The sequence below is a fragment of the Gallus gallus genome, chromosome 1, assembly GCF_016699485.2.
Source record: "Gallus gallus isolate bGalGal1 chromosome 1, bGalGal1.mat.broiler.GRCg7b, whole genome shotgun sequence".
NCBI classification, from domain to species: domain Eukaryota; kingdom Metazoa; phylum Chordata; class Aves; order Galliformes; family Phasianidae; genus Gallus; species Gallus gallus.
In genome coordinates this window covers 164,295,653-164,311,362 of record NC_052532.1, presented here as the reverse complement: position 1 = coordinate 164,311,362, position 15,710 = coordinate 164,295,653, and positions in this window count along the sequence as shown.

Here is a 15,710-nt window from a genome sequence, read left to right as displayed (position 1 = left end):
AAGTTACACTAACCAAACAAGAAATTATAACAAATAACACTGTGTCAATGCTCCAGTGCTGTAATGATTTTAAATTAGAAATGGAATGTTTAAAGAACAGGTTGCTCATTTAACATTTTTAGTATCTGTCAATAAGATCACTTTCGGCTTAAGACAACCTATTTATTTTGATTAAAGGAAAATCTCTCAATGAAAATACTCGTAAGCAAATACCAGAAGGAATACTTGAATTGTTCAGTGCCCAGAGCATTCCTGCATAGCCCAAGAGTTTAGGGAAGTAGCAAACAGTGCTTGATAATCTGAAAATGTTAATGTGATATGTGGAGGTTACTAAAGAATATTGTTCCAAAAAGGGTAGAATTGTCTGCACTGCGTGCACAGTGACTTACAGTGTACCATGTCATGAACAGTAAGAGTGCTCTGTGTTACTGAAATGAATTTTCTGAGTCATTCATGCTCAGTAGATATCTGATAATACTTAACAAAGGTTAACTTGTTGCCAGATTCATTTTGGTTTGTGTGAAAAATAGTTGTATCTATTAAGAACTCTGTTAACAAGCCAGTTTCTTCTGCTCTGATATGTACATAGTGTCTTTGGAGACACTTTCAGGGAAGAGAAATCCAGTTCATAATGGGAATATAATGACTACAGCAATACAGTCTGACAAGGACTAGTTTGCTAAGTATAAAGATGTTATACTTGCCATTCTAATTTACTTTTTCTGCTCCAAAGTCTCTAAGCTGACTTTGTAAGGAGACAAGATGTCATCTGTGCGAGGGAAAATGAGGACATGAAGTACTCTCTTCAGTTCCTTTTTTTCTAAAAGTTAAAAAATCTTACATTAAAAAATAAATGACATTGAGGCAAATACAAAGAACCACAGCATCACGGTACTTAGTGTCATAATGAAAGCAAAATCAGATCATATGCTTTTTGAAGAAAATCATGAATATATCAAGGTCTTCTTTCTGAATAAAATGGTTTTACTTTGCTTGCAATATATTTTGTTTCTAAGTGTTTGAAAGGCAAACACTTCCATTTAGAAATGTTAAAATATTGCTATATTATTTATTTAATTCTAACATTTTGACTCTCCTGAATCATCATTCCCTTTTCATCAGTTTTGAGATTTGTTTCCTTCTCCACCCTAGTCATGGCAATATCTGAGACAAAGCCAATACTATATAAGCTCAGAAAGAAAGTTGGAAGTCCTCATCATGGTGCAAGGATATAGTCTACAATTTGTTGTATTTTTAGAACATCTGAAAATGTTAAGTTAAAAGGAACTATTTCTATTCATAATGTTTGATGTGTAAGTTGATTTAAAAATCTAAAAAAATATTGTAATTGCTGCTTTAAAGAATTTGATTTTTTATTTGTTTCATCTGTATTCAACTGATGTTCGCACACTGTCTACTCAGCCAAAGGAACAAGTGAGTCTGCATATCAAGTTGAATATTATTATTTTGTGGAGGCACTGATAACTCATTCTTTAAATTGCAGGCACACAAGTTTCCAATAAAAGTTCATTTACCATTATTTAAAAACAAAACAAAAACAGCTATCATCCTTGATTACACGGAATTTAAGCAAGATCTTTCAACAATTTGCAATAAAAAAAGTTCTGAAAATAACTAATCTTGTAAGAGTGAAGAAAATTTGATGTGCATACTGGAATGTTACATCAGTAACATTCCTAAGATTAGGACACAAAAAACAAGGCACATAATATTAGCAAGATCATACCCACAATAAACTAGATTTTCAAGGATAGATCAACACATAAGTATTCTCCATTACAATGTAAATCAATAGAAGGGTTTGAGAGCTGATGACAACTGGTACTGGATTTGGTAGCTGAGCTTTATTTTCCTGTCACACCAATATACTTATGGGTGAAAATGTCACTACAACATATCTCCTATAGATGACTATATTTCACTAACACATATTTTTGCACAACATTTTTGTTTATACTTATGAATGAATCTGTTCTGAATTTAATTGATTACCGAGTTCTGGAAATAAAAGCATCTAATTTATCTGAAAGGTAACATATAGGACAATTTAAATTGCAAGGACTGCTAATAAAGGAAAGTATAAGCAACATCAGTATCAACCACATGTTTAGTAAATCAGAGGGAAATGTAAAGCATATGTAAGTATAATGACAGCATACAATTTCAGTATTGTAAGCAATATACATAATGTGAATGCTGACAACATATAGTTATGACTATTACTTCCATTATAAATCTATTATAAGAAAAAAATATTTTAAAATTGATTTTCTGTGCATGGATAATTCATATATAAGCAATATTACATAATAGGAGGCTGCCTTCTATTTTATTATATTGGCCTACAACGTAGTGAGAAGCAGATGGTGGTGGTATGGAAGTAGAGCACGAACCTTCCTGCCAATATTCCGTTACATGTTGTTGCCATGCCACAGATGGCAGCATACAGCCATGACAAAATGGCATCTTACATGAAAATGCATATGAAGCAAAGGTGTGTCACTGAATTCCTCCACGTGGAAAAAGCTACACCCACTGGCATTCACTGACACTTGCTAAGCATTTACGGAGATCAAACAGTGGGTGTGAGTACAGTGAAGTGTTGGACGCTGCATTTCAGCTGTGGCAACAGGGACATGAAAGACAAACCATGCTCTGGACAGTCATGCACAGTAGTCGTACCACGAAATGATGAGGATCTTGATCAGTTCATCCACACAAATCTGCAGATCATGACTGGCAAACTCTATACACCATGACTGATGTACAGAGCTGAATATTGGCTCCAGTGTACTGGAAATTATGGTGTCAACAATGAAATTATCACATGGGTCCCATGAATTCTCACACAGGAATGGAAAGAGTACTGTATGCAAGTTTGTCAGGACCTATTGAACTAATATGAGGCTGAAGGAGACTGTTTCCTGGATTGCATCATTACTAAAGACAAGAGGTGATGTCACCACAACAAGTCAGAGTCAAAACGGCAGTCCATGGAGTGGCGACCTGTCAATTCCCCATCAAATAAAATGTTCAATACACAGACTAAGTAATACACACTGTCTTTTGGGATAAGAAGTGGGTAATCCTTCTGGATTTCCTGGAAGCCAGACAAACCATCAGCTCTGACCACTATTTTGCGATGCTGACTAAGCTGAAGGCTTGACTTCCAGAGTGAGGCCAGAGAAGACAACTTTTCTCTTGCAACATCATATCAGGTCCCACATCAGTTTCAAGATCATGGAGTAAGTTGCCAATCTTGTCTGGACTGTCTTACTATGCTCACAGTATAGTTCAAATTTGTCCCCTTCTGATTTCCATCTGCTTGGTCTCATGAAAGATGGACTGAGTTGGCAACATTTTTCTAGCAATGATTCTGTCATAGCAGCTGTGAAACCTTGGGTGCGGATTTTTATATGTGTGGCATGCAGACTCTTGTTCATTGCTGGTGAAAATGCATAGTTAATGGTGGTGACTATGTTGAAAAGTAGTTTTTTGTAGCTGAGAATTTGCTCTATCAAACAGTATTTTGCTCTTTGTGTTTGTTGTAGTTTACATGGAAATAAACAAGGGACATTACTTCCAGAGCCCTCTAAGTATAAATTAGGTCTTATCATACACTTTCTACAGGTCCCATATGGTAACGTTCCTCCTACTAGCAAGATAAGATTTTCCATATAAATAGCATGTTCCATGCTTTCCACAGCATAATTCTATGCAATGTCTTACTGTTATCATTTTACTCCCAAATACTTCACCTTTTGAACTAACTATGCTACTGGTACATAGGAATACATTCTCTAGCACTCTTGTACTCAGAAATACCTACTGCAGTAGAAACACCCCTTTTCAGAAGTATATTTATGCATAATATTCTTTTCCACTAGTTAAACAGATATCTTACTTCTCTAGCACATCTTGTCTTTCCTATTTCTGCATGAAAGTTTTTCTTACTATTCCCACTTCATCTTCTCACCTCTCAGCTCAAAATTTTTGCCTTATTGTAGCTCCATCAATTATTTTCAAAGAGATTATGCAAATGCATCTTTGGACCTATATGAAACATCACTTTCTTCAAAGCAGTGTGCCAGATGTGCTAATGGCTGGATGCCATACCCTTAGGCCAAAGTAGTGATTGTTCCTGCCTGAACTGATTGGCCTCTTGCCCGTATTGTGTTTTCACAATTTTTCAGAAATGAGATGGAGACAGCCTTAAGCAAAAGGACAAATGAACATCACCAACAGATAAAGATTAACATCATTTATGGATTTACATTTGTAAGAAGGCAAGATCAGGGAACAGGTAGTCATAGAAGATGATGATAAAGAAATACAGTAGAAGAAAACAATGTTAATTTACTGTCAATTAAAAATAGATTAAATTTTTTTTACTTCTTAAGCTGTGGTTTTCACATAGAGCAAGTCCTGCTAGATCAATCTAGTAGCATTCTATGATGGCATACCTGCATTAGTGGAGAATGGACAAACCACTGATGTCAACTATCTGGACTTGAGTAAGGCCTTGACACAGTCCCCCATAACATCCTGTTTCAAGGACAACTTCCTGGTCCAGGTAATAGAAGGGCCAACCCAAGGTGAAGCCTTACTGAACCTGACACCCACTAATGAAGAGGAAAGCATTAGAGACGTCAAGATTGGAGGCAGCCTGGGCTGTAATGACCATGCCTTGGTAGAGTTTCTGATCCTGAATGTGGGCCTGGCAAAAAGCAGAGGTAGGACCCTGTGCTTTAGGGGAGCAAACTTCTGGCTGCTCAAGGAACTGCTGAATGGGATCCTCTGGGAAACTGTCCTTAAGGGCATGGGCACAGAACAAAGCTGGCAGCTATTTAACGACACACTTCTGAGAGTGCAACAGCTCTCCATCCCCCAGTAGAAGAAGTCGAGCAGGGGAGGCAGGTGACCACCATAGCTGTGCAAGGACCTGCAGCTTAAACTGAGAGAAAAGAGGGAAATGTACAGAAAGTGGAAGCAGGGTTGTGTATCCTGGGAAGAATACAGGGCTGTTGTCCATATGTGTGGAGATAGGACTAGGAAAGCCAAGGATGGAGCTGAACTTGGTGAGGGATGTGAAATATAATAAGGGCTTCTACAGGCACATAGGCAGGAAGAGACAGGCCAAGGAGAGTGTTCCCCCTCTGATGAAAGGCAATGGGGAGCTGGCTTCCTCAGACAGAAAAAGCGGAGGTACTCAGTGAGTGCTTTGCTTCAGTCTTCATGGGTGGTCAGGCTTCCCATGTCTGCCAGGACCATGAGCCTCTAGGTGAGGGTGTGGGGAGTGGTTTCTGTTCCACTGTAATGGTGGAACAAGTCCGAGTCCTCCTCGTGAAATTGAACGCATATAAGTCCATGGGGCAAGATGATATACATGCTAGGGTTCTGAAAGAGATGGCTGATGTGATTGCTGAGCCACTCTCTGTCATATATGAAAAATCATGGCTGTCTGGTGAAGTCCCCGGTGACTGGAAAAAGGGAAACATTACTCCCATTTTTAAGAAAGGAAGAAAGGAAGTCCTGGGGAACTACAGGCCAGTGAGCCTCAGCTCTGTGCCTGGGAAGATCACGGAGCAGATCTTCCTAGAAGCTATGTTAAGGCGCAAACGAAATAAAGAGGTGATTCAAGACAGCCCGCATGGCTTCACCAAGGGCAGATCTTGCCTGACCAATCTGGTGGCCTTCTATGATGGAGTGATGGCTTCGCTGGTTGGGGAAGGGCGGTGGATCTACCTGGAATTCTGCAAAGCCTTTGACATGGTCCCTCACCACATCCTTCTCTCTAAATTGGAGAGGTGTGGGTTTGAAGGATGGACTGTCCAGTGGATTAAAAATTGGCTGGCTCGATGAAGCCAAAGGATTGTGATCAATGGTTCTGTGTCAGGCCAGTCACAACCGGTGTCCCTCAGGGGTTGATCTTGGGACCGGTACTCTTCAGCATGTTCATCAATGACACAGACGATGGCATTGAGTGCACCCTCAGCAAGTTTGTGGATGACACCAAGCTGAGTGGTGCAGTCAATACATTGGAAGGAAGGGAAGCCATCCAGAGGGACCTGGACAGTCTGGAGAAGTGGGCCCATGAGAACCGAATGAGGTTCAATAAAGCCAAGTGCACGGTGCTGCACTTGGGTCTGGGCAATCCCAGGTATTTCTACAAACTGGGGGAAGATCTCCTTGAGAGCAGCCTTGTGGAGAAGGACTCGGGGGTCCTGGTAGACGAGAAGCTGGACATGAGCCAGCAGTGTGTGCTTGCAGCCTGGAAGGCCAACTGTGTTGTGGTCTGCATTAAAAAAGGGGTGGCCAGCAGGGAGAGGGAGGTGATTGTCCCCCTCTACTCAGCTCTTGTGAGGCCCCATCTGGAGTACTGCATTCAGGCCTGTTGCCCCCAGTACAGGAAGGATGTGGAGCTCTTGCAGAGGACCAGAGGAGGGTCACTAAGATGATCAGAGGGCTGGAATGCCTCTCCTATGAGGAAAGGTTGAGGGAACTGGGCTTGTTTAGCTTGGAGAAGAGAAGGCTCTGGGGAGACCTCATTGTGGCCTTTCAGTACTTGAAGGGAGTGTATAAACAGGAGGAGGAATGGTAGTTTACGAGAGTGAATAGTGATAGGTCAAGGGGAAATGATTTGAAAATGAGACAGGGGAGGTTTAGGTTAGATAGTAGGGGGAAGTTTTTCACACAGAGGATGGTGGTGACACACTGGAACAGGTTGCCTAAGGAGGTTGTGGATGCCCCATCCTTGGAGGCATTCAATGCCAGGCTGGATGTGGCTCTAGCAGCCTGATCTAGTGGTTGGTGACCCTGCCCATAACAGAGGAGTTGAAACTACGTGATCATTTTCAACCCAAGTCATTCATTGATTCTATGATTCTGTGAAAAGATATGGATTTAATGAGTGGGTTGCTCAATAGACATGAAACTTGTTGCAGTGTTGCAGCCAGAGAGCAGTAGTAGTCCATAGCTCAATGACTACATCAGTGATGAGTGGTGACTCTCAGCATTTTGTACTGGGACAGATGCTCTTTAATATATTGATCAATTATATCAACAGTGGGATTGAGCGTACTCTCATCAAGTGTGCAGATGACACCAAGATGTGTGGTGCAGTCAACATGCCTGAGGGACAGAATATCATCCAAGACCTAGACGAGCTCAAGCACTGGTCCTGGAAGAACCTGTGCTGTGTTTCCATGAGTCATCAACAATGAAAACACTGGTGTGCTATTAATGCTGTTTCAGCTGAATCCAGGGCACTAGATTGTTATATGCATGTAGTTATATATTGTTTTATGCATATAAATGCTCAAATACAAATATTAGATCACTTTAGGGAAAGACATTTAGCAATACATCAATTTTACTAATCACATAAAGAGTTAAGTAGTGTTTGTATTGACACAGCATAATTATTATCTTCAGTTTGTGCTAGTTTGGTGTTCTTCTAGAAATCTTTTATTTTTTAAAGAGGCTCATTAACTCATCTACCACTCTTGTTTCTGTGTGTGTTAATGTATCTTGGCCATGCACCACTGCTAATTTAAGACCCTTTCTGCTTAGAAGTTACTATCAAGTTCTGAACAATTTTACTTCTGACATGATTATATCTTGCATATTTGACATACCTAACTAAAATCTATCTGGTTTGCTTTAGTTTACTGTCTACCTTAGTCAAGAATAAGTCTTCATCCTTTTTATTAGGACATATTCTCTTTTGTGTAGCTTGTTGGGCTTTCACAGGAGGTAGTACTGTACATCCACTGTAAGTGTGTACTAAAAATGTTGTGTAAAAGGTCTCACAGTGGGTAAATCTCAGGATTTCTTATTTAACTGCAGGTTTTAGTTTTAATGTTTGTATAACTTAAGTAGAAAGAATTTTTGCTTAAATAACCATGGCAACTCAGTTTGGTTTTCAAATAAGTTTGTCAGCTATTTTTTTTTCCTGCCTACCTCAGAATAAAAAATACATCAAAACCCATAATCTGAGGGTGTCACGACTATGCTTTTTTATTATTATTTCAGTAGTGCAGATAAAGCTTGAGTAGATTTATTCATGGGGACTGCAGGAGATTTATCTCTTGCACAAGTTCCATACATACTGTACCCCAAACAGGGCAAGACTCAAGCTCTGCGGGAAGATAAGAAAGAATATTCACTACTTTAAAACACAGTGTCAAGGGACAATACTTTTTAAATAGACAGTGAAGAGTTAGAGAAAGGAGCTGTTATTTTTATAACCAACAGAAATTGAACTGAGATCTTCACTGAGACTCAAATATTTCTGAGCATTTTAACCTAAGTTACTTGCCCTAGATCATATACTTTATTTCAAGTATAACTAAGCCCAATTTTTTTGAGATTCTGCAGTATAAGAATTTCTCTAACTTAAAAATACCCCGATTCGTCTTCCTTAAGTATAACTACTGGAAAAAAACCACTTCTTAACATCCTTCTGAAAACCCAGCTTACAGTTTTACTTTCTCTGTTTGCATCCAAATATTTCACTGATGAGTGCAAAAACCTTTTTTTGTAGCCTGGGTAATATACTGAAGTTCTTTTTAGACAGTAGGCTCTGCCAGTAAATAACATCAGTCACGAGTTCATTATTACATTTCACTACTGTAGACTGAAATCTGTTAGCCATTTTTGAGCTCATAAACTCCTTCCCTCCTAATCCTATGGTGTTTTAGCTCTGTTATTCTGCTGTTGATACTACTGCAGCAATTCCAAGGCAGCTTTAATTGTGGACATGTTTAAAATTTTATCCTATTAAAGACCATCTGTAAAGTAGGTAAATAAAAGTGATATTAACATGGAAACAGGGAAACATTTACTACCTGACATCAGATCTATTATATCCCCATTTTGTTTCTTTAATGAAAAAGTAATATATGATTGATTTCTACATACTGTCTGTTAATAGCTGAAATTTAATTTAACTTGTTTATAAATTAAAAAAAGACATGAAGTAAACTCTCCTTTGCCTCTTTATCATTGATGGGGAAATAAGGATACAGATAGAAGTGATTTGTTTTCCAAACTCCAACTGAAAGGATGTGTTAAAAAAAAAAAATAGTGCATTGTCACAGATAGAAACAAATACACCATGCACTTCACTCCGAAGAGAGATGTGGAGGTATATTTATTGATATAATATAGATATAATGTAGTGATTTAACAGAGACTTGGGACTGTAGAGGAGAGCTCAAGGGGTTCTTGGGCTGCCCGCTGTTTATGGTAAGATGATTGATTCATAACCATAGACTGCTTTTTAGGTGCATGCTTGAGATTGCCTCAACCCATGTGCAAGACCTTGTGCTTAGTCTTGCTGAACATTTCTCCATTCATTAAAGAGCTATGCCATCAAGTTCAACTCAGTTTGATGGTTTCCTTCTGCAAAAAATGTAGGCAGTCTTGCCCTTACCTCTAACTACAGAATAATTTCTCAGTGCTTTAGGGAGGAGACTTATCTTAAAGCTAATCCAGCTGAACAGTGATCAGTTTTCAAGCTGTTCAGCCTAATTGGCTACCTGAATCCTTTTGCTGACACAAGAATGAGGAACACAAACAGAAGATTGGAAGAAATTACAGAATCCCTTTCCAAAGTAGTTTGTTCATATGTTTCACCCCACGATGACAAAGGTTTGCCTGAACATCTCTGCAGCAGTGAAATTATTTATGCTTTAAATTCTGTCCAGAATTAAGAAACTATACGACTGATATAGATTAGATGCATACCTGTTAAACGTACAAAGTGTGGTGAGAAGGATTTTGTCTTTTAGCCATTAACATTGAATTCACTGACTCAGGCTCCAGTATCTCAGCTTGTAGATATTAATCTAGTTTTTAGTATTAGTAATTTGAGATCCAAATGGGATTTTTCACATTCTTAAGATATGGGCAGAAGTTCTGACAGGACTGCATCTTCTAAGACAGATTTGCTATTCTTTTTCATAAGTGGAGTGGGAGAATTGTATTTTTATTTCTTCGTGTGTGTGTGGATTTTTGTTGCTCTTGTTTTGTTTCTTTTTGTTTTGCTATTTGAAAATAGTTTATAATCTCTAAGCTTCTTAGAGGGCGTATTATTGATGTTGTAACATTCCCAGCGGAATTCACCCGTTCTTCTGTGTAAAGAAAGTGACGCAACTGCAATGATCAGATTGAAACATGAGGGCTTAATCAATTACCTGAATACATTCAGATGACCTTGTACTTTCTTCTCTGTCTTTTGGGAATATATGGAATCTGTAGTCTGATATGAATCAGAATATTATCCTTTTTTTTCATCACTTTATACTGTGCTATATCTTGCTTATTTTACAACAGAATATTTCAGATGTAAAGTTTTCCTGAACAAAATATATATATATATTTATGGATGATGTGAATTCAGTGGTATCAGAAAATGATTCAGATTTGATAATTATGAAAACCATAATATTGTGGTGTAGTATATTATACATATTTTTCAGAAGAAATCAATATGAAGAGAAAAGTATTCTTCATTTAAGAGAGCTAAATGTCATTCAGATTGGAATTTAAAGAGTCACAGAATCATAGAACCATAGAATATCCCAAGTTGGAAGGGACCCACAAGGATCATTGAGTCTAACTTCTGGCTCCTCACAGAATCACTCCAAAAATCAGACCATATCTCTTAGAGCACTGCCCAAAAGCTTCTTGAACTCCAACAGCTAGGTGCCATGGCCTGGGCGGCCAGTTTGAAGCCCACCACCCACTGCTGAAGAACCTTTTTCCTAAACCCAGCCTGACTCTCCCTGAATGCAGCTCTATGTCATTTCCTCTGATCCTGTCAATGTCATCAGCCAGAAGAGTTTGGTGCCTGTCTCTCTGTCCCCCTCATGGAGAAGCTGTAGGCTCTAATGAGGCCTTCCCTCAGTCTCCTCCATAATAAACAAAGAGACAGCATTTGTCCAGCTCTCTAATTTGTCATGATATCTCTGCAAGGGCTCTCTACCCTCGAGGGAGTCAACAGCTCCTCCTAATTTAGTATCACCTGCAAACTTACTATGCTCTTGAGTAATGCGTCCAAATCACTTGTATACATATTGAAGAGAACTGGCCTGAAAGTTGAGTCCTTAGACTTTATCTAAAACTGCATATTTTATTTGAAAGTGTTTTTGATTTACATGAGAGACAGCTGAGCATTCTTTCATTTCCCACAGAAGGAGAGAATTGAAAGGGAAAAAGTGGAAAAAAAGAAAAGAAAAAAAAAAAAGTGGGTCAAGATAAAGATAATTTCTTAACTGAAAAAGAAATAATAAACAAGTGATGTTTAAGCAAATACCTACTACCACCAGACTGATTCCCTGTAGCTCACCGAGCAGTGGCTACTTTGGAGCAGTTCTTCCTCAGTTTTACTGTGGACTATATGGTATAGAAAACAACTTTGGTCAGATGCAGTCAGCCATCCTGGCTGTGTCCATTCCCACATTTTTGCCCACCCCACTGCAGGTGCAGAGTGAGGTACAGAGAAGCCCTTGACCCTTTGCAACAACTGTTCGGGTATAGCTAGAACATTGGTGAGTTATCAACATTGCTTTGGCCATTAGTTTAAAACTTGGTGCCATATAGGCTGCTACGAAGAAAATGAACCCCTCTGTTGTCTGTGTGCCTTAGCATAGTTTCCAAGAGGATATGCCCCATAATGTTATCAGGCACAGAACTGAGACTGGCTGGCCTGTAGTTTTTCAGGTCTTGCTTTCTTACCTTTTTAAAAATGAAGGAAATGGTTCCTCTTCTCCAGTCAGTGGCAGCTTCATTGGACTGCTAACGCTTCTCAAGTATAATGAATAGTAGCCTAGAAATTTAGTGGTTTATCACATTCCCTCAGGAATACTGATATTGTGCATTATCAAATCCATGGATCTTCAGGTTCTTTGGGTAGTATCTGACTTAATCTTCTACAGTGGGCAGTTTTATATTCTCCTATTCCTTGCCTTTGCCTTCTTCAACTTGGCTAGAGCACTTGTCATTGAAGACTGAGATAAAAGAAGTCACTGATTACCTCAGTCTTCTCTATATCCCAGGTAACCCGATCTCCTTCTGCAGAGGGCCCACACTTTCCCGAGTCTTCTTTCTATTACTAACATACTTGTAGAAGACCTTTTTGTCATCCTTGATGTCCCTGGACAGATTTAATTCCTTCAAGACTTTAGTTTTAAACTTAACTGGATCTCTGACTTTTCAATTTCTCTGTATTCCTCACAGGTTACCTGCCCTTGTTTCCACCCTCTGTAGGATTCTTTTTTGTGTTTTGTTAGCCCAGGAGCTCCTTGTCCATGCACTGACAGTTCTGTCTGAATTTTCTGTTGAGATAAGGAGCTAGGAGAAAGCGATTTTTATATACTAGCCTGCTTTCTTAGCCTGTCTTTCCTCCAGGCCTTCATCCCACAATATTCTATCAAGCAAATCCCTGAAGAGACCAAGTTCTTCTCTCCTAAAGTCCACTGTACTGAGCTTACTGCACATCCTCCTGGCTGCCAGAGGATCTTGAATTCCACCCTTTCATGGTCACTGCAGCTAAGGCTGCCCTTGAGCTTCACATTCACCACTAGTCCCTTCTTGCTGGTGAGAATGAGGCCCAGCATAGCATATCTCCTCACTGGCTTCTCTATCATTTGAAGAAAGTAGTTATCATCAGTTCAGAATTACTTATGTTCTGCTGTGTTGTGCTTCCAATAGACATTGAGGTATTTGAAATCCACCATGAGGATCAGGGCCAGTGAACATGAGGTTGCTCCCATCTACCTATAGAGGCCCTTCTCTGCTTGATTTTCCTGATTAGTTGGCCTGTAGCAGACTCCCCATCATACTATTCCTTGTTCCTTCCTTCTCTTTAATCATAAGCCATAAACTGTCAGCTGCTTCCCCATCCTTTCCCAGGCAGAGCACTCCAGCTGGTCATTGACATAGAGGGTGACACCCTCCCCCCATCTCCCCTGCCTGTCCTTCCTGAAGAGTCTCATATTTCCATTTCAGCATTCCAGCCACAGGAGCCATCTCATGTGTCTCATGTGTCTCTGTGATGCCACTAAGATCACAGCTCTGCAGGAGTGCACATCTGTATCTCCTTTTTTTTTTGTTCGTTTGTTTGTTTTTTGTTTTGTTTTGTTGTTTAACTCATGCTATGTGCGTTTGCATAGAGGTATTTAAATTGGAAAAATTATGTTCTTACAGAATGGATCTATAGTTGGCATCTGCAAAAACTTTTATTTGGCAAATCTTAGATATCTGGTATCAGTCTCAGGAAATACCTTAGTTTTATAAGTTCCTATTTCTATCTAATGTGTGTATAGAAAGCCTGTGGTGAGAAAAGATATCTATAAATTATTTCTTTATGTTAGCTGAATTCCATTTTAGATACGTGCAAGTCTTCAATAGCAACAACAGGACAAGTCAGGAAGGAGAAAAGTTTACTGTTGCCTGCAGATGCAGTTTAAATTGAAAAAGCTTCTTCCTGAGCGTTTCAGCCCCTGGCTCAGCCACCAGCACTCTAACCAGTCACTGAAAAGATGATCGTTTAGTGTTGTCAGCACAAATAATTTCAGTTTCACAGGAATGGGGGACAGTCTCTCCCAAACACTTTTGCTGTATTGATATGCTTTCAATAGCCCTGGTTACTGATGAAATGATTAAAAGAAAGAAAAAAAAATCCACTTCTGGAAGCACAGGTTTTGAAACTATGGCCATGACATCTAGATGTATTATTGTAATGATAGGACCATTGCTTCTCATTACTGCAGTCAGTTTATTCTGCTAATCTCAGAAAACATATACATTGTTTGTTTTCATAACTGAAGTAATTTACTCATCACATTTGGTCTCCAACACTCAGCAAGAAAACAAATGGTAGTATTATTAACAGTAAGTTAATGATTTAGTCCTTTTTAGCAAAGAGTTGTATTTACAAAGGTAAATCCTGAAACTAGATAGGAAGTGTCAAGATGACCTGCGCTGGTAAGAGATTACACAGTTGGGGTCAAATGAGTACTGGTAACTACTCTGTGTCATTGTTAAAGTATAAATGATTCAGAAAAGTAGACTAAAAGAAGTAAACTAGCCTTATTACATTTTAGATATCATACCGAGCACACTGGCCCTTCTTATAAACAGGTCAATCTGTATTTGCAAAGCTACTATATGAAGTTTATTAGATTGTCAGATTTCTTAAGGACTGCTTTGTGTCATAAAGATAAGAAGCCATAACAGTTTCTGAGTCAGACATGAGATTCAGAACAGGGAGAGACTAAGCCATCGTTCTGTCTGGTCTTATGTTTCGGACTTATTCTGCACCAAACATAAGCCTAATCAGAAAATGTCTGCTCAGAATTGGATTAAAGATTTATTTCTTTACCTTTTATATATATATATATTTATTTATTTATTTATTTTTTCCCCTGATAAGAAGAGTTCAGTATCAGGCAGGGATTAAAGAAGAAAAGAATAAGGAGAAAAAACAGGCAGTGATAGAAGAGGAGAGAAAGAGATGAAAAGATAATTTTGACGAATATTTCCAATTCATTTTTAAGAAGAAGTGAGAAATATATTAATCTTTGTGCTCAGGTAATTTTACCCGTATAGCGTATTTCAATGGTGGGTGTCACTTACAGTTACAATAGTTATTTGAAAATATGTACAGTTTTTTTGTGTTTTTTTTTTTTTTTAAGAAGTTTATACTGCTTTCGCATCAAAGTGATAAGATTCCCTTTGTATTTCCCTTTTATTTTTAGCCAAGTATGACACTGGATTAAACTATGTAGTTCCTATTAGATTTTCTGAAGTGTATTTTGATTTGTAACTTTGGCTTCAAATTACAATGATTTCACAAAATGATTGTTAGTTTAATTTGGATCTTCTTTATTTGTATTTATTCTAAAGTTACTGGGGATTTGAATCAGTTAAAAATATGTACTTCCATCATGCAATTGGAATAATTTCAGAGACATATTTCTGTAAAGCCAGTAGCTCAAGTAGGAATAGATTTTGATATATTCACTCATTTTACACTCCACTTTATTTTACAAGGAGTCCAGTAAAAGTGAACGGACGTGATTTCGCTATGCTTTTCCTTTGGTGCTGAATAATAAATTACTCTGTCAGTTTTATATTCCTGGCTCACAGAATTAGATAATTCAGTGTTTCATGGAAACCTGCTTCACTGAAAATTAAGTACGTCATTTTTTCTGTCCTGCTTTTCATTGATCTGGAAAACAAGTAGTTGCCGCCTCTCAGTATCTATCCTTTACGTATTTGGAAATTGGTATTATGGTCTAAACAAGCATTCACTTTTCCAGATGAAAACAATTCCAGTTTATTCAATCTTTCCTTATAGATGTAATTTTATAAGCAGATGAGATTTCACCATTCAAGTATTCTGGTACCCTCTAAGTTTGCACAGCTTCTCTAACTGCATCATGTTTTTCTTATAAGAATTATAAACAAAGACAAAATTAGGCTATTGATAGGCTTACATTCTGCTTACCCTTCCAATGCAATTCAGAGCACCTGTGTTTTCTTTTCTTTATCATAGTATAAGGAAAAATAGTTTCTGAGGGCAATGACTATTCTTCAAAATAGAGGCTTTGTGGAGATTTTAAATCATTCCCTGGTTTCAATTTAAGGATTTGTTATTACAAAGGGAAGAGGAAATATTT